At 48.4% G+C, this 25702-nt stretch overlaps 1 protein-coding gene across 1 annotated transcript in view; it reads right to left on the reverse strand.

Annotated features, from left to right (window-relative positions):
• Positions 1 to 25702, reverse strand: part of TCP11 (t-complex 11) — a 68611-nt gene that overhangs the window by 41945 nt on the left and 964 nt on the right. The gene's annotated exons all lie outside the window — the stretch shown is intronic.

Genomic DNA, 25702 nt, shown 5'->3' on the forward strand with positions numbered 1-25702 from the left:
TTTTGAATGTCTGAAAAGATCTGTACTGTACTTTCATTTTAGAAGATTCTTTACTGGGTATAGCATTTAGATTGAGAGGGTTTGTTTTTGTTTTTGTTTTTTTCTTTCAGGATTTGAAATATTTTGCTCCACTGTCTTCTTACTTTCAGTTTCCTATGAGAAATCTGTACCTATCCTTGTATTTGTTTTTCTGTAAATAATGTGGTTATTTTTCTCTGGCTGCTTTTAAGATGTCCTTTTTATCAGAGGCTTTGAGCATTTGGATCCTGTGCATTGGTGTTGTTCTCTTTAGGTTTCTTGTACTTGGGGCTCATTGAGTTCTTGGATCTGTGTGTCTACAGTTTTCATTAAATTTTTAAATTTTTGGTCACTATTTCTTCAAGTAAATTTTCTGTCCTCCAGCCTTTCTCAGGAACCCCAATTATGTATATTAAGCTGCTTGAATTGTCCCATAGTGCACAGATGCTCTTTTCAGTTTTTAAACTTTTTCTATATGTTTAATTTTGAATAGTTTCTTTTGTTATGTCTTCCTATTCACTAAAATTTTCTTCTGTGATGTTTGATCTGATACTAATCTTAGTGTGATTTTTATCTTGTGCATTTAATTTTCATCTCTAAAAGTTGGGGTACATCTTTTTTATAACATATATGTTTTTGAACAAGTGGTATACAGTTATAATAGCTGGTTTAACCTCCTTGGCTGGAATTATAACATCTATGTTAGTTCTGGGTCAATTTTGAGTTTTTTCTCCTCATTACGGGTCACATTCTACACGTCTGATAATCTTTGTTTACATGCCAGACCTTGTGCATTTTAACTTGTGGGTGCTGGATATTTTTGTATTTCTTTTTTTTTTTTTTTATTTTCCCACTGTATATTTTTGTATTTCTATAAATACTCTTGAGCTTTGTTATAAGAGCTGGTTAGATTATGTGGACATAGTTTGATTCTTTTGGTCTTTTAAGAATTGTTAAGTAGAACCAGAGCCATGTTTAATGTAGGGCTAATTATCCCCCATTACTGAGGCAATACCCCTTTGAGTATTCTTCCCAGTACCCCATGACTTATGAAGTTTTCTAGTCTGGCTGGTGGTAATGGACACTGTTTCTCCAGCTCTGTGTGAACACCTAGCATTTTCTCTACTCTTTTCAGATGCTTCTTTCCCCAGCTGTGGATAGTTTCCTCACACTCATGGGTCAATCACACTGCATCCTGGAGGGAGAACTTCTGCAGATCTATACATATCTGTGCCATTCTCTCACCCTCGGGACTCTGTCCTGCAAATTCTGGCCACCTTGGTCTCCTCAGACTTTTAGCTCAGTCCTAAGAGCTAAACTGGCTGAGCCCTCCCTGGGTTTCCTCTCCCCATTGCAGCAGCCTGGCAACCCTCATAAGGCAGAAAGTTTGGGCAATCGTACTTCATCTCCCAGTAACTGTCCTTCACTGCCTGAAATGGTTTGAAAACCACTGTTCCATACATTTTATCTGTTTGTTTGTCTCTTTGGTTGTTTCATAGAGAGTATATCCAGTCCCTGTTGCTCTTTGGCTGGAGGTGAAAGTCCTTCTTTCCCTTCAAATTCTTTCTTCTCCTATGTTGTAGGTAGAAAAGTGTTGGGCACGTGGTTGGTTCATTCACTGAATGCTTCTAGAATTCATTCATCTTTATAAGTAGCATATCCAAGCAAAAGGTTTTCATAAATTCAATGGTCAGTGATTGGATTAGTTTTTTAAATGTTCAATAATAAATTAGTATAATCCTTACTCAAATGAAGACCAAATTCACTTATGAAATTGGACAGAGGCAGATTAAACATTTTTTAGAAACACACTATATAGAAATGTTTTTTGAAATGCTGGCTTCACGTGTACCTGCTTTTATTCATTTATTTTAAATTGTTTTCTAACTCAGAGAAAATCACAAATATGAGATCAATTCATCTGTAGCAGAAAGCATATTTATGGTCACTACCTGACTCTCCCTGAATGCCTGACACATAGTGAACACTCGGTATCTAAAGAATGACTGAATGAACAGAACACTTTTGAGGTAGAATACATCCTACTATTTTATTTCCATAACATCTCTTTCAGAGTTCCCTTGTGGTGCAGTGGGTTAAGGATCCAGCATTGTCACTCCAGTGGCTTGGTTTGCTGCTGTGGTACAGGTTCAATCCCTGGTCCAGGAACTTCTACATGCCATGGGCACAGCCGAAAAGAAAAGAAAAGAAAAGTCTCTATCAATACGCCGATCCCCTCCTTTTATAAACTGAGGCCTATTTATCCATACCGGTTCTGACTGCTTCACAATGTACTCTGTTGCCCCACTTTGTAACATGGTTTTGTCAGATGAAGTTAACCCAAACCAATATTTCTTTCTCTATAAGAAGGGCTGACATTTGGATTTGGAAATCTTAACTGAAGAGGTTTGGCTTGGACTCTTGGAAGCATCAGACTTTCATAACACTCTGACTTCCAGCTTAATTCCTGTGGCTTCCTGGGGCTCTAGCCCCCCGCCTTGAGCTCTCCCCACATCTGTTTCGCCCTTCTGTGGCCCAGCCAAAACTTGCACACCCTTCAAGCCCAGCTCAAGCCTTCCTTCCTCTGTGAAGACTTCTCCTGTCACAGCCACCTCGCCCTTCCGACTGCTCCCTAGAACTTGTCTTTTCCATTCACTTGGTATCAAATCAACCCAACTGCCTTGTCATACCCTTCGTGTTTATGTGGGAATTCTGTCTCAACCGGCTTGTAACCACCCTCAGAACAGAGGCCCATACACAGTCATAATAATAATAATAGCAGTAACCTACATACTATGCACCAAGCATTGTTCTAAGAGCTCTTTATGAATGACTTAATCCTCACCTCACTCTTAAGGAGTGGTGCCATCATTATCCTGCTTTCCAAAGAAGGACGATGAGGCCAGGAGGTTTAGTTCACTTGCCTAGGGTGGCCAGCAGAGCCAGGATTCAGGTTCTGCACTGAGGCTCCAGAGCCAGGACCCTCAACAGCAGCGAGCTGGGGATGCAGTAGGTGCTGAGTGCATTTCTGCAGACTGCACGAAAACACAGGGGTCTGGCCTGTGCGGGAGGGAAATCTCCAGCGGAAGCCCTGTTCTCTTCCTCTCTTCACTTTGATGTCTCCCATCCCTACTCCTACATCGCAGCTATTGTTTCAGGACCGAGATCCTGTGTGGTCCAGAAGGAAAGGGATAGACTCGCCTTACCCACACCCCTCTCCTGCCTGCCTTCCTTGCAGGTTGGGCAAAGAGCAAGTCGGGACAGTTCTTCCTGCCACCCCCTAGCTCTCAGATCCAGCCAGCAAACTGGAGCAGAGAGAAGCAGAAAGGGAGGAGTGGGGGGCGGGGGCGGGTAGCGCCACCTCAGGATCACTGGTTTCTGGGGCCCAGGCCTCCCAAGGCTCAGTCAACCGGATGTGTCTTTAGCTTGCCGGAATCTGGCCGGATTTGGAGAGATAAGATCAATCTGACCCTTAATTCCCCAAATGTAATTTATGGGCTTGCCTTCTGTGTGCTGCAACACGTCTGGCTATCCGAAATCTGGTAATTATTTATGTAAACACAGCATCCTGCCTTTGTGGATTATAATTGGACTTGAACAGCATCTTGTGGGGACTTACACAGTTGGGACTTCGCGGAAACCCTGCTTTTGAAAACACTTACCTGAGCCTTTGAAATCTTCCCTGTGGTTCATGGAGAGCTTTAACCAGACACACACACACACACACCCACCCCACTTTGGGGCGTGGGGTAATTCTTCTTTCGGCAGGCCTGGGCGAATTTACTCCCAAACACCGCCAGGTTCTGCGGATCCCCTCAGAGACCCGGGTAAAGATACCCCAACCATCTCGGAGGGACCCAGACAGGGAGGACAGGAACCCTGGGCGGAGGCCTCCACAGATCTCCTCATTGTCTGCTGGAACATGAGTTTTCTGCCCCCACTAAGAATAAACAGGATTAGGAATTTAATGCTGTTTGGAAAAGAGGAGAGGTGGCTGGTGAAAGAGAAAGGTCTTTGCTCTTTATTTATGCTGCGAGTTCCCCAGGAACCTTCGCTGCACATACACACACAGAGCCAGGAGGATTAGGCGAAAGAAAATGAGCTGATTGAACCAGAAGGTTCGGGAAGCACTCCCTGGAGGCCCCTGGGGTGGATGAATCTGCATCTTTAAATAACATTAATTTCTGAAAGGCCCAAATTGTCTCCTAAATGACTGAACTGAACTCCTAGCTTTCATCTATTTTTATGGCTCCCTCCTGGCTGAAGGCAGGAGCCGCTGCTCTCTGACAAGCCAGCTTTGCAGCAATTCCTCATCCTCTATGCAGCTAGCCAGGAATCCATTTCTGGAAGGAAAAAGAATTCTTTAAGAATCAAGGTGCTTCGAAGAGCGGAATTTCCCCCGAAACAACCACCCCTGGGTGATCGGAACAAACTGCCCAGTCCTGCCGCCAGCTGGGACATTCATTTCCTCAGTAGCCAGAGGCAAACCCATCAACCTCAGTTTCCCCATCTGCAAAATGGGGTTAATAGGGCTTACCTGCTGCCCAAGTGGTGGGGGGTTTTAATATGGTCGTTGTTGAAGAGCCCTTTGATGTCCTAAGTTTTATTAACTTCCAAGGGAGCCCCTGAGGCCAGAGAAAGCAGTTAAAACCCCAGAGAGAAGAAAGCCTTGGAAAGCAAGGCTCAGCTAAGCTAAGAGGTTCCCCTCCAACTCTCGCTTCAGAAGTGCAGAGTCCCAGCACAGGTGGAAAGCAGGGTCCGGGCCTGGGGGCTGTCTGAGTGGCATCAGAGGACAGAGAGCCTTACTGCTGTCTCAGAAGAGACTCGGCTTTTAGATTGTGGACAGTAAAGGTAAACAAATAGCCTTGCTGGAGCCAACCAAGATCATTCTTTGGCCCCTTGAAGCTTCTTTTCTAACAGCAAGGCTCCAGGAAGGGAATTATTTTGGTGTTAATCCAAGGTCCTTGGAATTGAATTTAGAAACCCCCAGTTTTTGGCTTCAGGCTTCCCAGGGATTAAGAGAGAACCCAAGATCTGCCTCCTGCCGGGGTTCCTGACCGGAAAGGAATGGTGAAGAGCACCGGCCAAGGGTTAAGGACGGGGGCCTTCTGGAGCTCCCCGTGCACAGCAAGGTGCACAGGCCTGGGTCACTGGGCCAGCTTTGGGCCTCAGTCCCCTACTTCATAAAAATGATTTTCATCAGACACCCTTGCCTTAAGGACCCAAATAATTAAGATGTGGGATGTGACAGTGCATTAAAGTTACAAAGCATGCTCAAAGAGTTAGTTGTTACAATTTAGGACAAAACCCTACGTGTCCTTTGGTGGCATTAAAAAATCTTCAAAATTTGGGTAATTGTGCTCCAAGTCAACTCAGTTGGCATAAGAAAGCCCACCCTCCTCGCTAAGCTTTCATCTGCACCCCTGTGTTGAGTGCCCACTAACCAATCAGGATGATTGGGTGTCAGTTACATGGACACAGGCCATGGGTGACCAGCTCATCCCATTGTGCTTGGGGCTGTCCCAGGTTTAGCACTGAAAGCCTTATGTCTCAGGAACCACACCCCCAACCTCCAGCAAACTGGGATGGTCAATCATCCTACTGGGTACTTGGGCTGGTTAGAGAGTGCTGGTTACCAGTTCCTGACGAGAAGCTGTTGAGCCAACCTGGCATGTCATGGAAAGAGAGGCACAGCAGTGTGGCAGAGGAGCACTGGACAGGGAGCCGTACCAACTGGCTCTCGTTCCTGGCTCTGCTCAGATGAGGCCCGGGGCCTCAGTCTCCTCCCCTGCAAAGGGAGGAGGTGAGATGCAAGGCCGTCTCATCTTTTCCTCCAGGAGACAAGGGCACAGAGACTCACCCAGCCACCAGCCCAGCTGCACAGAGGATGCTGTGTGGTTTCCAACAAGAGAGACAAGGGGTGGGGATACGCTGGAACCATCTCTGCTGTGGATTTTGCTCCTCATGCCTACTTTATTTCTTTCTTCATTTTTGGCTACCCTGCGGCATATGGAGTTTCCCAGCCAGGGATCAGATCCGAGCCACAGCTGCAGCAACGCAAGATCGTTTAACCTACTGTGCAGAGCCAGGGATTGAACCTACCTCCTGTTGCTGCAGAGAAGCAGCCGATTCTGCTGCACCCACAGTGGGGAGCCCCCCACCCCGCACCCATTTTAATACCGTCTCTCTCTGAGCAGTGAGCTCATGGCTGTGGACCTGGCAGCCCTCAACTAACAGTTGAGTTAGTTCTTTAGGTCACTTTCCTTTCTAAAATTAGCGCATCTGGAGCTCCCGCCGTGCTGCAATGGGATCTGTGTTGTCTCTGCAGTGCTGCAACACAGGTTTGAATCCCAGCCCTGCGTGGATTAAGGATCCTGAGCTGCCACAATCGTGGTATAGGTCGCAATTGCAGCTCAATCTGATCCCTGGCCTGGGAACTCCATATGCCTCAGGGCGGCCAAAAAAGAAAGAAAAAAGGGCTAAAATGAGCACATTATACCCCTGGGATTCAAAACTTTTCCAAGACTATGTTAGGTTCAAGTTTGGCAAAATGGAGCTCTGAGTCCAAAAATTGAAACAATTTTAATAAAGACCTGCACTGCTTCCCCTACTGCAGTTTACTAAGCTACTCCTTTCTTTGGTGTGGTTTTCGATAACTGTATTTTATTTTACAATATAAAGATTTAAAAAATATATCTGCTGCTAATGGAAGGGAAACCATATTAATTATACACACATTTTTGTCTTTGTCACACAGATTCTCCAGCTGAACCATTGCGTGGATTTCCCCTTTGTTTGACCCAGGTAGACAAGAGAAATGATCAGAGTAGGGACTGTTCTGAGGAGGGGGGGTACTTACTGGAGGGGGGTGTTGATTCTTTTAAAGTGCCCTTAACAGGAGCTTATGTTAATGAAAGCAGTTTTCTCATGACAGATCAGGACCTGGCCTTTATAGCATTTAAAATAGCTTTTTTTTCTTCTTTACATTGAGAAGAAATGGGGAACAGTGATTGAATCAAAGCTGCCCTCGGCAGCCTCCCCCCCCACTCCACCCCATCCGAAAACAGCCCTGTTTCAATTTCACCGCTGAGCTCAGCCGGCCTGCTCCAGACGTCCAGACCTCGCACTCTATAAATCGTCTCGGCCCTTGCCCCGGCGTTGCTGACTATATGTATTTTTGGGCCCGGCATTAATTCCCTCATCCTTGGCTGGTGACATTAAGATTTGTAACTGATAGAATGTGTTTTTAATGTATTTCCTGCAGGTTACTATTAAAGAAATCTACTTCTGAACTTGCAAAAGGGTTTGCTTCCATTAAAAAAAAAAAAAAGTTATTACGGGAAGAATTTTCCTGCAGCCTCCAGACGAGGCCGCCAGCAGGGTCTGGGGCTCGGAATTCTCTGCCGAGCTCAGCCACTCGCTCTTCCTCCTCCCTCCCAGCCTGTTCTCCTCTCTGCGCCTTAGTTTTCCTGGGTATGAAGTGAGGATAAATATTTGTCGACGAGATGAGGGTGTTGTAAGGATTAATTGGTTGGTGCTTTGGGAAGCCTTTGAAGATGAAAGACGCTGTCTGCAGATGCTAAGTGAACGCGGAACGTGTCTGGTTTTAACGAGCCAGGTGAAGCCAGAGGGGCTGGCTGGAGATTAACCGTGCCCAGCCCAGAGCTGGCTCGCAGGGCCGGGCTGAAAACTGGGTGGAGCTCCCCGCTGGCCCCCTGGCTCCTGGCACGGGGCCTGGTGCAGGGGGTGTCTATAAATATATGCAAAAGCAACTGAGTTGGGATTTTACCCAGAGTCTCATGTCACAGAGAGCAGGGCCTCCACCTTCTCAAAGCATGCTTACTGCCTGTCATTCTAGTACCCGGCTTGGGCAAGTTACTTAATCTTTGCAAATCTCAGTTCCTTGTCTGCCACTGGGCATAGTCAAGAGTCCCCATGTCACAGGGTTGTGGCGAGGATTTATGGTAAAAACGGCCAACAGCAACTAAGCACTTGTTAAATGTCAGATGGGCTCTGGGCACTTTCTTCTCATGAACTCCCTGAACGCTCACACCAGTCAAAGCTGGGAGGAGCCACTGCTGTCATCCTCATTCTACAAGTGACAACACGGAGGCACAGGGGGGTTACTTGATAGAGTGTGCAAGGCCCACGTTCTGGCACCAGCTGGACCGGCCATTGCTCAGGAAGTGAAATACCGTGTTGCCCACTGGGCAGTGTTGGGCAATTGAGCACATCAGAAGTACGCAGGCCAAGGAGCTCTCTGTCTTTGTCTATCTTGCCAAACAAGCGAAGAGAGTGCCGTGGGGACGTGACACAGGACAGGCCCTGGGAAGGTAGGAGTCAGGAAGGAAGGAATCAGAGCAGACACCCGTGGGGGCCCGGAGCCAGGGGAAGATGCCAGGTGTGTGAGCACCTAGCCAACCCGCAGGTTTCAGGAGGGTGTAAAGCTGAGCCTGCTCGGGGTGACCACATGTGGGGCCCATGAGACTCTGTCAAAAAGCATTTCATGTCAAATCCTGGGACCTCAGAGGCAGTCTGAGCTCTGAGCTTCGAATGCCGAAATATGGGAACTCCTGGGATTGCACCCAAGCTTAAAGGGGGAGGGGTATCTTGGAAGGTATAGGTTGCATTGCTGCTTTTCCAGGCAATCAACAAACCAAAGAATCAGAATGAAGCCAAATCAGGGAGTTCCTATTGTGGCTCAGCAGCTTAAGAACTGGACCAGTATCCATGAGGATGTGGGTTTAATCCCTGGCCTCGCTCAGTGGGTTAGGGATCCAGCATTGACACAAGCTGTAGCATAGGTTGCAGATATGGCTCAGATCTGGTGTTGCTGAGGCTGTAGCTCTAATCTGACCCCTAACTTGGGAACTTCCATATGCCGCAAGTGTGGCCCTAAAAAAAAAAAAAAAAAAAGAAGAAGAAGAAGAAGAAGAAGCAAAATAAGACTTGGGCCCAAGCAGTCCTTTGAATGTATGTGAGGGGCCAGAAGAGGACAGCGAGGGCCATGTGAGAATGACCCGTGCTGAAAAAAAACAGTCTTTTCAGCAAGCATTGCTGGGAAACCTGGACAGCTGCATGCAAATCAGTGAAACTAGAACACACCCTCACACCATGCACAAAAATAAACTCAAAATGGCTTAAAAACTTAAATATAAGACCAGACACCATCTAACTCCTGGAAGAGAACATAGGCAAAATATCCTCTGACATCAACCTTGCAAATATGCTCACAGGTCAGTCTCCCAAAGCAATAGATATAAAAACAAAAATAAACAATGGGAGGACCTAATCAAACTGACAAGATTTGCACAGCAAAGGAAACCAAAAAGAAAACAAAAAGACAAGTTACAGAATGGGAGAAAATAGTTTCAAATGATGCAACGGACAAGGGCTTAATCTCTAGAATATATAAGCAACTTATACAACTCAACAGCAAAAAAGCCAATAACCCAATTAAAAAATGGGCAAAAGACCTGAATAGACATTTATCCAAGGAAGATGTGCCGATGGCCAACAAGCACATGAAAAAATGCTCAACATCACTGAATATTAGAGAAATGCAAATCAAAACTACCACGAGATACCACCTCACACCAGTCAGAATGGCCATCATTAATAAGTCCACAAATAACAAATGCTGGAGCGGGTGTGGAGAAAAGGGAACCATCCTGCACTGTTGGTGAGAATGTAAGCTGGTACAACCACCATGGAGATCAGTATGGAGGTACCTTAGAAATCTATACATAGAACTACCATATGACCCAGCAATCCCACTCTTGGGCATATATCCAGACAAAACTTTCCTTAAAAAAGACACATGCACCCGCATGTTCATTGCAGCTCTATTCACAATAGCCAAGACATTGAAACAACCCAAGTGTCCATCAACAGATGATTGGATTAGGAAGATGTTGTGTATATATATACAATGGAATACTACTCAGCCATAAAAAAGAATGAAATAATGCCATTTGCAGCAACATGGATGGAACTAGAGACTCTCGTACTGAGTGAAGTAAGTCAGAAAGAGAAAGACAAATAACATATGATATCACTTATATCTGGAATATAATATAAGGCACAAATGAACCTTTCCACGGAAAAGAAAATCATGGACTGGCAGAATAGACTTGTGGTTGCCAAGGGGGAGGGGGAGGGAGTGGGGTGGCTGGGGAGCTTGGGGTTGACACAAACTATTGCCTTTAGAATGGATTAGCAATGAGATCCTGCTGTGTAGCACTGGGAACTATGTCTAGTCACTTATGATGGAGTATGATAATGTGCGAAAACAGAATGTGTACACGTATGTGTAACTGGGTCACCATGCTATACAGGAGAAAAAAAATTGTATTGGGGAAATAACTATTAAAAGATAATGATAAAATTTTAAAAAAAGAAAAGAGAATGACCCATGCCCCAGCAAGTGACATCATAGCCCAGGCTCTGACATCGTAAGGGAACCAGCTAAGACGTGGGTTGGGGAAGCCTCTGGTTGGAACAGAAATAGCTTCAGCAACTGCTCCTGGTGATGGAAAGGTGGAAATGGAATTTTGTTTAAACATTATGTTGTTTTGAAAAGTCTGACTAATGTGAAAGTCCCTATTTAAAAAGGAGTTGACTCTACAGAGAAGTTGGTTGGTGTTTCCACACCCACATGTTGACTAAAGCCTTGGAAAACAAACTTCCTGGTAGACCCTGATTCGAGTCACTTGGGAGCGAATGCTTCAAGGTACAATCCCTGAGCTGTGAGCAGAGGGGCCTAGCCAAGAAAAACCCTGTGTCTGTGTTTATGAAAAGGCAAACAGATCCCAAAGGGAGGCCCAGGTCCTAGCTGGCTTTGGGCACAGGCCCTCCAGGAAAGTACACACAGATTCGAAGGAGGCCCTGGCACGGCTTCTCTGGGACCCCAGTTAGCCCCGTTTCAGAGCCCTTTTTGGACATGGGGAAGGTGGGAAGGAAAGGGCAGAGTGGCGCCTTCTCTTCCTGAGCCTGCCCTCAATGCTGTGTCCATTCACTGCAGCTTCGGCACGGCCACGCCACGTTCTATCACAGCGTCCTTTCTCTCTGTGTGGAAACGGGCTTGGAGAAGCTAGGCAGGGTGACCTCTGTCCCTTTTTTTCTCCGGATTGTCTTGGTTTACGCTGTTGAACCAGCATAATTAATCCTAGCTTTCCCCTCCATTCTCAGAATTGCCCCCGTTTGAATAATAAATCCTATGCAGACATCCCGGGTTAAGTGAACTGCCCCCAAATCATCTGGCTAGCGAGCGGCAGCACTGGGATTTGAACCCAGGTTTTTCTCCATTCAAAAAGCAGACCCTGGGGGAGTTCCACCCCATCCACAATAACAAAGGCCGACGGGGCGTTTCCTGCAAAGCACAGACAGCTCCCCAAAGGGCGCCCCTCCTCTCTCTCACCCAGGGGCCTCCCCCAGCCTGTCTGATGATGGGACGAGCTCAGCAGACAAAACACATCTTCACCCACAACCCACCTTGGTGTGTTTGTTTTGTCTGCCAAGTGCGTTTCTCCTGCCTCCTCTGCAATAAAAACGCAGGACCCAGCTTTAGGTTGGAGCCTCCAGCCTCACTCCCAAGTCCTGACCCTCAAGCCAGGACCACTTCAGCCCACGCCCCAGAGAGGACCCCCTCCTCAGAAGGCTGCCCTGGGGCCGCCACAGCCTGCTGCCCTCCCACCCTGACATCAGAGACACAGGCAGGGTGTGTCCTACCGAGTCCACTGTAACACCTGATTGGGACCACAGAGCCGATCCAAACCAAGCTTGTTTTTCCTAGTGAAGAAATCAAGGTCCAGAGAAGTCAAGTGACTTGCCCAAGGGCACAGAGCCAAAAGGTGAGGTCAAAGGACCAGTGTTCCTCCAACTCAGGTTCATTCTCAGCCAAGGGCCTCCAGGTACCTCCAGTAAGGGTGACACCAGAGACCAGGATATGTCTGTATGGAGTTCCTGTTGTGGCTCAGCATGTTAAGAACCCGACTAGGACCCATGAGGATGTGGGTTCAATCCCTGGCCTCACTCAGTGGGTTAAGGATCTGGTGTTGCTGCAAGCTGTGGCATAGGCTGCAGACACAGCTCAGATCCCACGTTGCTGTGTCCGTGGTGTAGGCCGGCAACTGTAGCTCCGATTTGACCCTTAGCCTGGGAACTTCCATACACCAAAGATTCAACCTTAAAAAGAAAAAAAAATGTGCCTGCTTGACCCAGTCCCTCAGCCCTCAACTCTGCCCAAATCTCAGGGTTAGGAGTAGGGGCTGCCACTCAATGGCCTGCTAAATCCCCTTGCTTGCTGCCTGCCCTGTGCATAAACACCCACAATGTCAAAGACATGACTACCCCTGGGGTTGCCTGCTGTCTTCAGAGAGCTGGCTTCTAGAAATGTCTTCCTTGCACTGAGTGGCAGATGGTCTCTGCTCACACTTCACGGTGAACTTCAGTCTTAGTTCCTCCCAAGGACCCAATGCAGGGCAAGTCTCAACCCTCCTCCCACACATCCTTAAACTAATTGAAGACTCAACAGCCACTGCTCTTTGGATTGTTCCTCATGTGATGTTGTTTTGGTAGCAAAGTAGGTGCAGAGACCCAAGGCTGAAGGCCACATCTGCCTTTTATCTGCTGTGTGACCTTGGGCAAATCACTTAACCTCTCTGAACTTCAGTTTGCTCACTGGAAATATAGGGAGCGCATGATGGTATGTGAGGATCGAATGAGATAATCCATATAGATAATCCACATAGCTTCCTAGCGCAGGAAGCACTTAGAAATGGTAACAACATTCTTGCTTTTCTTCGACCTCACACTGTACTTCTCCAAATGCAGCACCAAGGCTTTAGTTTCCCTGGAAGTCACATCACACACCTAACTTTTATCACGACTAATACCCAGGTCTCTTTTTCACACTCAAAGCTGCTAACACGTTTCACCCAGAAGCTGTCACTCTCACAAATGTGCTTTGTTTCCTCCCTCCAAGCCTGGGGCTTGCACCTTCTCAGATTACATTTCATTCTATTAGAGGCTGCCTGTCCTTCTGGCCCCTCAGGACTCTCTTTTGGGACCTGACATTTAGAGACCAGAGGAAGACGAGAACCATGTGAAAACCACGAAGGCACAACCACGTGAGCCCCCAGCCTGCCTCCTTTTTCTTTCTGCCATCAAGGGTCCATAAAATCCTGCCCCACTGCCCAATGACGTGACCTCTTCCAGCCTGACTGGCCCTGTTGACGTCCCACCGGCTTTGTCTGCAGAGGTGCCCTTATGCCCCTTTTGAAGTTCAGTGGAGTGAAGTGTAATCGAAGTGAGCTGGAACACATTTTGATAAAGCAGCCTCCACAACCGGGGCCTCCTTTAGGCAAAGCCATTAAATTGCGAAGCTGAGCTGGGCCTGAGCTTCCCTGCCTGGGGCCTCCCGCCCTCCCACTGGCCTTTGATCACAGGATGTGAGGAGGTCAGCGAGTAGTTCAGTCTGCCTTCCTTGTTGGACAGATGAAGAAACTGAGGCTCAGCAAGGAGAAGGGACTTGCCTGAGGCCACACAGCTGAGGAGAGCAGAACCAGCACTGGGACCCTTATCCACATTGGCCAGGCCGTGCAAAACAGTGGGTGGTCAGTGAGGAAAAAGAGAGAAGCCTAGAGGACCAGAGAGACATGCAGGAGCCAGGCCCCATGTCTGGGGCACGCAGGCGGCCGGCTGAGGATAAGAGGAGAAACAGCTAAGCCTGGTTAACACCCGCAACCTCTTCAAAGCACATCCCACTGTCGGTCTCACAGCGCTGGTCTTGTTGGGGCTGGTGTCTTGCTAACGGGTGAAGTGACCCGCCTGAGGCCACACAGGGCGGGTGTCCCCCAGGAGCAAACTGCCCTGGGAAATGGCTTGCAGATCACTTGGATAATGAATAGGACAACACCCCGAGACCCCCGATCTCATGAGGTGGTTGTGAGGATCAGACAAGTGATTAAAACAGCGCCCGCAGGTACTCAGTAGAGCTGGCTGTTGTCATCAGCGCCATCACCCCCACCATCACCAGGACACCTGTCATTCCCACCCACCCTCAGGGGTGATTCAGCCTATGAGGCCAGCTCCCCCCTCTTCCCTCACCAGGGAGGTTGGGGGTCAGGGAGGAAAGCTATTCTGGCAAAAGGTGGACTTGCAGCTGGGTTTCTTGCCCAGACTTCCAAACACATTGACTGGAGGCTGTGGGGCACCCCTTGGGAACTCTGGGCTGATGAGTGGCCCCCACAAGGGGGGTCCTGACTACATGTTCTGAGGGGTCTGGGTGTCCCCGAGCTCTCACAGCATCTGAGGAGGGGATCCTGCCCTACATGCCCCCCACCCCCACCCCGCTCTGGTCTCTGGGGAGGTTCTCAGGAGCCGAAGCCTGGAGAAGGGCTCCCCCGGCCCCAAATGCTACTGGTCCCCCAGAACAGAACATAAGGGTGGTTCCTGCCACCCGGGTGAGGCGGGCAGGGAGGCAGGGAGATCCAGTATCTTTGCAGCCTTGGAATCTCAGCACAGCTCTCAGGAAGCCAGTCTTTCCTCCTCATGTCCAGCTCAGATCCTGTTAGAATGAGCTGGTGTTTCTATGAGCCAGGGGGTAGAGAGAGCTCAGAGTCTGCAGGGGGCCTTGGCAGAACCCCCCGTAGACAACCCACAATCGCAGTGTCCCAGGTTCGTCGTTTTGTAGTTTTCCTATTTAACTTCTCAGCTTCCCCTCAGGGTCTCAGCTGTTTGAGGAGCAAATCCAGTTCATTTCCCCTGTGAGACTCCTCACAGTAACTGGCAGCTAATTTCCACTGTGGACACACAAAGGCATGGTGTCTCTCCTGCTGCAGCTTCCTCTCTTGCGCCCCCATCCCTGAATAAGCACCACGTTTCAGCATCTGCTCTGTGCAGAGACAAAGGGGAGTCCTGCCCCGAGGAGCCCTTTGCGTAGACACTACACCTTGAACAACCAGGAGGTGCCAACAGAGGTGGAACAGGTTAGGGGGAGCACACAGGAGAGGGACCCATCTGACTAAGAAGGGTATAGCCAGGGAAGGCTTCCTGGAGGAGGCAATGTCTGAGTGGAGTCCTGCTGAAGGGCTCTGAGCCAGCAGACTTAGGAGGTGGGGATTTGGAAGGATCTTAAAGGCATCCCAGCCCACAGGGGCTGCCTGAGCAAAGGTACAGAGGCAGGAAAGAGCAGGCAAGTCTGGAGATCACTTGGAGACGAGCAAAGCCGAACATGGAGTGTGTGGGGAGTAGATACAGGGTTGGGGTGGAGACAGGAGCAGGGTTCTGTGTGACAGGTTAACCTGAAGACAGTGGTATCCTTACCGGAGCCTTGAGTTTGCACAGTTTCTCAATCAAAGGAGCAGCATGGTGTGGGTGCGGGGGCAGTAGTTCATGCCCAGAGCTGAATCCTGGACACCAGGCTGACTGTGTGATCTGGACAAGTCACTCAACTTCTCTGAGCCTCGGCCTCCTCTTCTAGAAACACAGGGATATTAGTGCCTTTCCTGCAGAGTTAGCCAGAGAACTACCTAAGTATAAAGCAGTGTTCATGAAAACCCCTGGCACAGTGCCTAGAACTTGGAAGGGGTTCCACAGAGGCAGTTTAGTCATCCATTCCTTATTCACGCCCTCACGTTCTCCTCACTTCCCCTGCACACCCTGCAGTCAGGAAAGGAGGTGATGGTTTGTTGCATTATATTCATTAGGATACAGTTCAGCTGCCGTGACAAAGGCCAAAATGACAGCAGCTCTGACGAGACAGAAGGTAGCTTCTCTCTCACACAGTAGCTTAAGCATAAGCTGCAGGGTGGACATGGCAGCTCTCAGGCTGGACACCCAGGCTCCCTCTGTGTAGCTGCTCTGCCACCTGGACCAACAGCTTCCATCTCACAGCTCCGGATGCTATGTTCCCATTCCAGCCAGCAGGAAGGGGAGAAAGAACGCAGAGGGCCCACTGTCTCCCTTAAGGAAAACTGGCAGCTGTCATGGAACGCTTCTGCCGTCTAAGTCACGTGCCATTGGCTAGCAGTTCATTACGTGGCCACACCTAGCTGCAAGGGAGGCTGGGAAATGTAGTCTCTAACTCAGGAGCTCTCAATGGGGGAAATTTTGCCCCCACCCCCAGGAACACTTGGCAACACTTGACATCCCTGGTCTGGAGGCCAGGGATGCTGCTAAACATCTTACAAGGAACAGAACAGCCCCCCCGCAAGAAAGAATCATCCAGCCCCAAGTGTTGCTTGTTTTTTCGGTTTTTGGTTTTTTTGTTTTTTTTTTTTTGGCCACCCCACGGCATATGGAGTTTCTGGGCCAGGTGTCAGATCCAAGACACACTTGCAACCAGAGCCACAGCTGCAGCAATGCCAGATCCTTAACCCACTGTGCCAGGCCAGGGATTGAACCTGTATTCCAGCGCTCCCAAAACACCACGGATCCCATTGTGCCACAGTGGGAACTCCAGCCCCAAGCGTTTAATAGAGGCTGAAAAACTGCTCTGACTGAGCAACGAGATACAGGCAGACAACCAGCAATTTCTGCTCTAGTCACACACACTGAGGGCTACATGATTGAGAAGGATTAAGTGCTATCTTTTCCCAGGTGGATCTCTCTCCAGCAGGGATCAAAGCTTTAAATCAATGGGCTTCGAGGACTATCAAGAATTAGCCCACAAGATGGGGAGGAGCTGTGGCTGGGCAGTCCTGAAATCTCACCCCCTGGGTGGCCCACCCGAGCCAGGCCACCAGGGAGGCTGGAACCCACAAACCTCCCAGGGAGTCTCGGCCCCACAGGTGGGGTTCACAGCCCGCCCTGCAGCAATTCCCCCTCCAGAAGTGTTCCTTGAGATAACTTGGGACCTTTTGCAACCCGTTTCTGATGGGTTGTTTTCCAAGGAGGTGAAAACTGGGCTGAGCAAAAAGGAGGGTGAGAGATAAGGGACCTTCATCTCCAGGGCCAACCCCACAGTACAGCATCCATCCAAAGACACTAAATTACCTGGCTTAAACCTCAGCATGAGAAACTGGCCCAAAGAGAGGAGAAAGGATTTGGATAGAGCCCAAGAAACTAGCCCACTGCTATCTTAGGTGACTGTACTTTCTCAAAATCAATGGTTTATTGGACTTCTACAACCTTCTAGAAACTGTCCTTAGCACTTTACAGAATCACCCCCCTTTAATCTCTTCATCAACCCCTGGAAAAGCTACCTTTATATTATAGGAGCTATATTATAGGGAGGGTCTGAGAGATTAACTTGCCTGAGGCCACACAGCTAGTAAAAAACAGAGAGATACATCTTGGCCGTGAGAGAGTCTGGCCCTCAAGCTCATGCTCTTTCCACAGCCACCTCTTTATCTGCCAGGATGGCCAAATGGGGATCTGACCTATTGTTCAATGTCTGCACCTCCAAGGAAGGAGGTTCACCCCATCTCTGTCACTTGCTCCATTGTCTCACCCCTAAACAAACCCCAGTCTGTGGAGAAATGCTGCAAAGAATGACATCATCCGTTCTCTCATTTCCCACTGGGAAAACAGGAGCACAGAGTGGTCCAGTGGCTTGTTCAAAGCCACACAGCGAGTCAGAAAGTGACTCAAAAGCCCTGCCTCATTCTGCTCTAAACAAGAAAACAAACAGCTATGGAGCAGCGGCCCAGCATCTCTGTGGATTTTGCCAGGGAGGTTGAGCTGTTACGGGGGGAAGAGGTCCAGGAAGGAAGAACGCCAGGTTCTCATAGCTGTGGGACTCCGGGGGCTGCGCAGAGGAAACCAGCAGGGAAAGAAAGGTCATTTTTGCCAGGATGAAGGAAACAGCAATGACTCAAAGACACACGTGCTCCAAATCCATTGAGCAGAAAGGGCCCATTTTTAGAGAGATGCTCTTTTGAGCCTTAACCACACCCGATGCCACAAGCCGGCGTTTGTCAACAGGAAGCCCATCCCAGTGAGGTGTATTCTGTTCCCTCATGCCAGTTGCCGGGGGGTGACTGCTGGGGGTCGGTGGGAACCAGAAGCAAGGGGCTGGGCCACCAGACCAAAGAAGCCAAGCCCAGGGAATGACCTTCATGCCTCTAAGGAAGGCACTTGTGTCCAGCAGCCAGGACCTCAGACTTTCCCAGGCCAGGTCTACCACGAAAGGGCTTGAAATAGCTCTGAGGTTCTGTGCCCACAGGGCAGGGAAGGCAGCAGCAGGGACTGTGGGCAGTGGCAATAAGCACAGCACTGCTTTGTTGGGGAGGCAGGGAGCTCTGCCTCCAATAGGCTGTTCCACCTGCCGGCGACGTAGCTGGGCAGAGACGCTGGCCATCGCTGGGCTCAGCAGAAAGAGAAAGCCATTTCTTAGGCTATGAAAATAGATGCAGTGAACCTGAAACTACGAGGAAAACAATCAGACAATCTGAACGGAGGGACATTCTGCAAAATAGCAGCCTGGACCCCAACACTGTTCATAGTAGACAACAAGTGGAAGCAACCCAAGGGTCCATCAACAGATGAATGGATAAACAAAATGTGGTATGTCTGTGCAATGGAATATTATTCAGCCTTTAAAAATGAATGAATCCATGCTTTGACATGGGTGAATCTTGAAACTTTGATGCTAAGTGAAAGAAGCAAGACACAAAAGGCCACAGACTATATGATTCCATTTATATGAAACATCTAGAATATATAAACCCACAGCAATGGAAAACAGATTAGTGGTTGCTACAGGCAAGTGGGGAGTGACTTCTAATGGGTACAGGGTCTCTTTGGGGACGATGAAAATTTTCTAGAATTAGAAAGTAGTAATAGTTGCACAACTTTATGAATGTACTAAAAACCCTCTTTTTTTTTTTTACTTTTTAGGGCCGCACCCAAGGCATATGGAAGTTCCCAGGCTAGGGGTCAAATTGGAGCTGTAGTCACCAGCCTACACCACAGCCACAGTGGCACAACCTACACCACAGCTCATGGCAATGCCGGATCTTTAACCCACTGAGTGAGGCCAGGGATTGAACATGCATCCTCTTTGGATCCTAGTCAGATTTGTTTCCGCTGAGCCACGGCAGGAACTCCCAAAAGTTTTTAAAATATTATAACTAAATGTGTGGTCATTGATTGGACTCTATATTGAAAAAAAAGCTACGAAGGATATTTTTGAGAGAGGGATATTTGAAAATAAACATGGTATTAGATGATAGTTTGTGTCAGTGTCAAATATCCTGGGTGCTGAGGTTATAGAGAAACACCTGGTAGAGACGCTGAAGTATTTAAGGTGAAGTGGCATGATGTCTGCAATGTGCTCTCCAATGGTTCTGCATTTACAGAAATAACAAAAGAACGCACCCAAAGTCACAGAGACAGAGAAATTAATACCGTCTACCATAGTGGTTAAGAGCAAGGCTCTAGAGCCAGAATGCCTGGGCAAACATGCAGCTGTGCCCCCTATCAGCTGTGTGACCTTGGGCAAGGTACTTAACCTCTCTGTGCCCCATTCTCTTCATTTTAAAAGTGGTAATGGTGATGGTAATGATGATAATAAGAGTAGCAAGCTCCTAGTGTTATGTGCGATAAAACATATGAAGCCCTAGGACATGTCCTTGCATACTGAAAGGGCTCTGAATCTGTTTGGGGAGTGGGGGAGCATCTGAAATCCCAGGCCGAATCTCCAGCAGAGACCAGACCTTCATGCTGCCTCCCATAGGATGCTGGGATGGGAGCACTTTCCAAAGGGCAGAGTTACCAGAGGGCAGGGGAACCGGTGAGTAAGCAGGTCGGAGAAAGGGAAGGCGGGCCATAGTCCAAGGGGCTTGGGGAGGGGAGCGGGACGGTGAGACTAGGCAAAGAGGCATCACGTGACTCTGACAACAGGGATGCCCTAAACAGAAGAGGAAGGGACAGGCTTAACACCTTCTAGCCCAACCTTCCAGGTTCCAGCTGAGGAAACTAAGGCCAAGAGAGCAGAATCGCAGGATCAGGGGCTTACAGTAGGCGGAGACCACAGCAGGCAAATGTTGGTCGGCCTCCGGTCCTGTGCTCTAGCCCCAGCAGGAATCCTCAGCATGTGGCTTTGGTTGCTACAGAAATGAAAAACACCTGGACACTTGAATAATGGGCATTATTAAAATGTTCTTTGGGGAACTGCCATTGCTTTCCATACTTTCAATACTTTAACTCTCCCCACCCCATCTCTTGCTCAGACGTGGGGAGCTGTTATTGAAGGGAAATGTCTTATCTAATATTTACTGTTTCTTTTTTTTTTTTCTTTTTTGTCTTTTTGCCTTTTTCTAGGGCCACACCTGCAGCATATGGAGGTTCCCAGGCTAGGGGTCGAATCGGAGCTGTAGCCACCGGCCTACGCCAGAGCTACAGCAACGCAGGATCCGAGCCGCGTCTGCAACCTACACCACAGCTCACGGCAACGCCGGATCATTAACCCACTGAGCAAGGGCAGGGACTGAACCCGCAACCTCATGGTTCCTAGTCGGATTCGTTAACCACTGCGCCATGATGGGAACTCCAATATTTACTGTTTCTTAAAAGGTACTGAGGGATTTCTCACAGTGGGTTAAGAACCTGACTGTAGCAGCTCAGGTCACTGTGGAGCCAAGGGTTTGGTCCCCGGCCCAGCACAGTGGGTTAAAGGATCCAGTGTTGTCACAGCTATGGCACAGGTTGCAGCTGTGGCTCGGATTCAATCCCTAGCCTGGGAACTTCCATGTGCGGGTGCACCAAAAAAAAAAAAAAAAAAATCCTATTTTTAATGCAGCTTTTATCATGTAACCAACACACTGGCCCAGTGGTAAACGTGCATTGCAGACCCTATGAGGTGCCACCCAACAGCCATTCCATTCTCACCTCTGTTTCCCCTTGTTACCTGATAACTTCCCAGACTCCTGTGACCAGTGAAGCCATGTGACCCAGGGCTGGCTAATAAGGCAGAAAGACACGTTCACCAGAGGTTTCTGGAAAAGACATTTTGCTTCTCAGAAAGCGACAGTGCCAGAGCATGGCAGGCTGGCACTGCCCCTGCCCATTTTCTTACTGAGAAGGCAGATACGATTTTAACACATACCCTTGAAGGGATGGACTTGAGAACAAAAGCCAACACAATAACCGATAGAGGCACTTCTGAAAGCTAGAGAGAGCCCAGCCCTTAAAGACATCTGTGACCTGATGCACAAGGCTGAGCCCAGCCCCCGATCAGTCAAGGTACATCAGTTCCTCACAGTTCCACATGGCCAGACCAACAGGAGGAGGTCTGTAATTCTTTAGCCAAAAGACATGCAACTGTCAGGGGTGCATGTGCTTCAAACGTTTTACTGGTAGGGATTCAGGAGGCAGGGATCATGAACACCGGGACTCTACTTTCTCTGCTTTGGGGGTGGGGCAGATGAGGAGCAGGGCCCAAATGATAAACCCTCTGGCCCACCCTCTGCAATACGGAGGATGAAGAGTAGTTGGAAGTGTTTGTAAACTAACCCTCAGAAGAATCCAGCCTATGCAAATGGCTGAGGGCTTGGAGTTTTCATGTGTTCTCCCCCCATCAGTAGTGTCACTGGGCTATGAGAACTAACAGAAGGAAATATATGTGGTCATTCTCTAGAACTCTCCTCAGGTTCAAGGGACCCAGAAATGTACAGGGGCTAGTTCTCATGACCCAGGCCCAGAATATACAACAAGGAGAGCTGAGAACCACTAGAAGAGAGCCTTCCACATGCTCAGTCAGCAGGAAGGGGTGCAGGAGAGGTGGTGTCTTACTGGAAATGAGGCTCCTGAATCAGGAGCAATTCAACTTGGCTGCAAACAGAGAACCATATAGCAATGACTTAAACAAAATAGAAGTTTATTTCTCTCTCGTGTAAAAGAGGTCTTGGTTTAGGAAGTCTTGGCTGGCATAGTAGTTCTCTGGTCATCTGAGACTCAGGACCCTTCTGTATTTCTGACTTACTATCTTAGTACATGGCTTTTATCCTCAAGGTTACCTCATTGTCCAGAATGGCTGCTGAGTTCCAGCCATTATCTCTGAATTCCAGATAGTGAGATAAGGTAAAAAGGGTCCATGCCCCCTCTTTAAGTTTTCCTGAAGCGCCTGGTTACAAACCACAGCTGCAAGTTAGGCTAGGAATCTTTCTTTTGCCTGGGAACAATGCTACCTTGAGTAAAACTGAGGTTCTATTGCTAAGGAAGAAAGGGGAATAGATGTAGGGTGGCAGCCTCTTCCCCAGTCTCCAAAGGCAAGAGGGCATCTTGGGTCAGAGGACAGAAGACAGGACCAAAAATCCAAAGACCTGCTCTGACTTTCATGAGTCCATAACCTTGGGTAAGTCCCCAAACCTCCCTGAGCCTCAGCCCCAAACAGAGGGCTGTGGGAGGGTCAAATGACATGATGCCCTGAAAGGGCTTCACAAACCATAAAGCACTATTTGCACGTAAGGAATTACATTGCTCTACCACTGTCATTAATACTAAGAGTGGCTGCAGGGAGAAAGGCAGATAGGGCTGGAGGGAGAGGAAGGACCACATTTGCCGGGCCAAAGAGGACGATGCTGCTGCTTCACCAGCCATGCAAACAGGAGTCTGTGCCCCAGGCCACGTAAAAACTTGGAGTCTGGCAAAGGCCCACGCCTCCGCCTTCTTCAACCCTCAGGGCCCCAGACAGGAAGGCAAACAAACACGACACTGGGGGAAGCCCAAACACCCAAGAGAGAGGGGAAGGCCTCCCCGAGCACAAACCGAGTTCTGGGTCCCCACAGGGCCAAAATAACGCCGATTGAGTCAACAGGCCAACACATCGGTCAAGCTGCTGGGGGAGAAACCGAAACCCCAGCCAGATCTATTATTTAGCCATTTGTCACCAAGCAAAAATATAAATTATCCCCTCCCCCAGGCCCCTGTTGCCAGGCTGCTTGGTGTCAGGAGTCACCTGGGGTCGGCCAAGGCCAAGTCAAGCATTTTGCATCAGCTCTCCCTACTGCGTCCAGTAGGGAGGCGGACTCCTGATGTCGGAGGAAGAGGAAACCTCTTCTCTAGATCCCCAGGCCCTCAGTCCTTGCAGGCAGCTCCCCAAGGGGCTACAGACAGCCCTTCTCTGATGTTGGGGGCAGTGGGATCTCGGGGACACGCTTGCAGAATTTTTAGGACACCGTCCATCCACAAGCATTTTATGAATGCCTACTATCCTCCTGTGAGCCCAAGGTGATGGTGGATTCTGCTCCAGAGGCTGTGAGCTTGGGGATCAGGGCCTCTTTTAGTGCTGGGGTGTACTCCATTCCCCTCCAGGGTCCTGGCAGTGTGAGCCATGGGAAGTTGGCTATTTAGATTTCAAAACTAATTAGTTACAGCTCATGGCAGCCTGGGGGTGGGGGTGGTGGGAGCAGGACAAATTGCAAGCAGCATAGAGAATTATAAATTGATTTTGTAGTCTGGCTTGGCACAGATTAAGTGTATAAATTAGGCTTCTGTAGCTCGACTTTCTAGTTCGCCGTTCCCATTCAAGACACAAATAAGAACTTTTAATGCCTTGTTGAAGTAAACATATATACAGAAAAGGACATACATGATAAGTGTAAAACAGCTTGGAGAATTTTCCTGAAGGAAGCACATCCAGGTGACAGTGCCTAGATCAGTTAACAAGAACACTGCCCGCTCCCAGAAGCTCCCTTGTGTTCCCTTCCAACACTTACTCCCCAAGGGTACCCTAACCTGACCTCTAGACTCCTAGATTGATTTTGCCTGTTCTTGAACTTTGCATAAATGGAATCACACAGGACCTTCTCTTTGGGGTGTGGCTTCTGTCACTCAACATCACATCTGCCAGATCCACCTATATCGGCTGCTTATTCTCAAAACTGCCAAGCATTCTGCTACTTGAACAGACAACACTTTACCCATTTTACTGTAGATGGGCATTCGGGCTGTGTCCAACTGGCAGCTATCACAACAGTGCTTTTCACAATCAGGTTTCCTCCCCACCCCGCCCCATCCCACCACCACCACCCCCTTTTTTTTTTTTTTTTTTTTTTTTGCTTTTTAGAGCCATACCCTTGGCATATGGAAGTTCTCAGGCTAGGGGTCGAATCGGAGCTACAGGTGCTGGCCACAGCCATAGCCACAGCAACACGGGATCAGAGCTGCTTCTGCAACCTACATCACACTCATGGCAACGCGGGATCCTTAACCCACTGGGCAAGGCCAGGGATCGAACCTACCTCCTCATGGATCCTAGTCAGGTTTGTTAACCACTGAGCCACGAAGGGAACTCCCCCACCCCCTTTTTAAAAATAGACTGTCATGGTAAAATATATATGACATTTGCCATTTTAACTTTCTTTTTGTCTTTTGTCTTTTAGGACCGCACCTGCGGCATATGGAGGTTCCCACGTTAGGGGTCTAATTGGAGCTGTTGCTGCCAGCCTATGCCAGAACCACAGCAACACCAGATCTGAGCCTCATTTGCAACCTACACCACAGCTCACAGCAATGCTGGATCCTTAACCCACTGAGTGAGGCGAGGGATCAAACCGGCAACCTCATGGTTCCTAGTCGGATTCGTTTCTGCTGCGCCAAGACAGGAACTCCCATTTTAACTATTTTTAAGTGCATAATTCACTGGCATTAATTACTGTCACACTATTGTGCAACCATCACCACTATTTCCAAAATGTTTTCATCATCCCAAACATAAAATCTGTACCCATTAAGCAATAACTCCCCAATTCCCCTCCCCTCAGCCCCTGGTAACTTCTGTTCTACTCTTTCTCTAGGAATTTGCCTAGTCTAAGTACCTCATATAAGTGGAATTATACAATATTTGTCCTTTGGTGCCTGGTTCCTTTCTATTTGTGCATAATGTTTTCAGGGTTCCTCTGTGTTGTAACACAGATCAGAACTTCACTCCTTTTCGTGGCTGAATAACATTCCATTGTATGGATATATCACATTTTGTTTATCTATTCCTCTACTGATGGACATTTGGGTTGTTTCCACCTTAGGCTGATATGAATAATTCTGCAATGAACTTGGCCATGCAGATATCTTCTTGACCCACTGCCTTCAGCTGAGGACCTGCTGTATATAGGGAATTGAGATAGGTACTCAACCATCCATTAGTGGATTGTCATATGAATGAAATGGAGTATTATTATTACTATTAGGCTAGAGATGAAGAAACTGAGGTTAAGAGAAGTCAAGGAACTTTCCCAAGGCCAAGCGGCTAATCTAAGCGGCTGAGACCATGGCTTAAACCCAGGCCTTGATGCTGCATCTGTTGTTCTTTCCATTCCTCCCCACCCCCACCCCCACTTCTCTCTTGCAATTCTTTGGTCACAGAGGAAGTTAGAAGATTTTGGTTTGCAGCCTACTTACTTCTTGCTTTAGTTTCAGGTAGAAAATCTTTCCCTTGGACCCACAAAACACCGACTTGGGCTTTCTGAAGCATTTTCCTTTCTCTTGGCAAACAGCCCAGGGCAAGGAAACAGGAGAGGCTTCTTGGCCCCTTGACTCAACCCTTAAACTTTATGCTCTAGTTTCCTTTTCTTTAAAGCTACATGTTTTGTCACACCTCAGCCCTCCTGCTACCAGGCTCAGAGCTCAGGCTACATTTCTTTCTTTCTTTTTTTTTTTTTTTTTTTTCCTTTCCTAGGGTTGCTTCCTGAGGCATATGGAGGTTCCCAGGCTAGGGGTCTAATCGGAGCTGTAGGCCCCG

Source organism: Sus scrofa, chromosome 7 (genome assembly GCF_054392235.1).
Source record: "Sus scrofa isolate SSC_HxYL_T2T_F1_AM1 chromosome 7, Sscrofa_HxYL_maternal_Yorkshire_Landrace_v2.0, whole genome shotgun sequence".
Lineage (NCBI taxonomy): Eukaryota > Metazoa > Chordata > Mammalia > Artiodactyla > Suidae > Sus > Sus scrofa.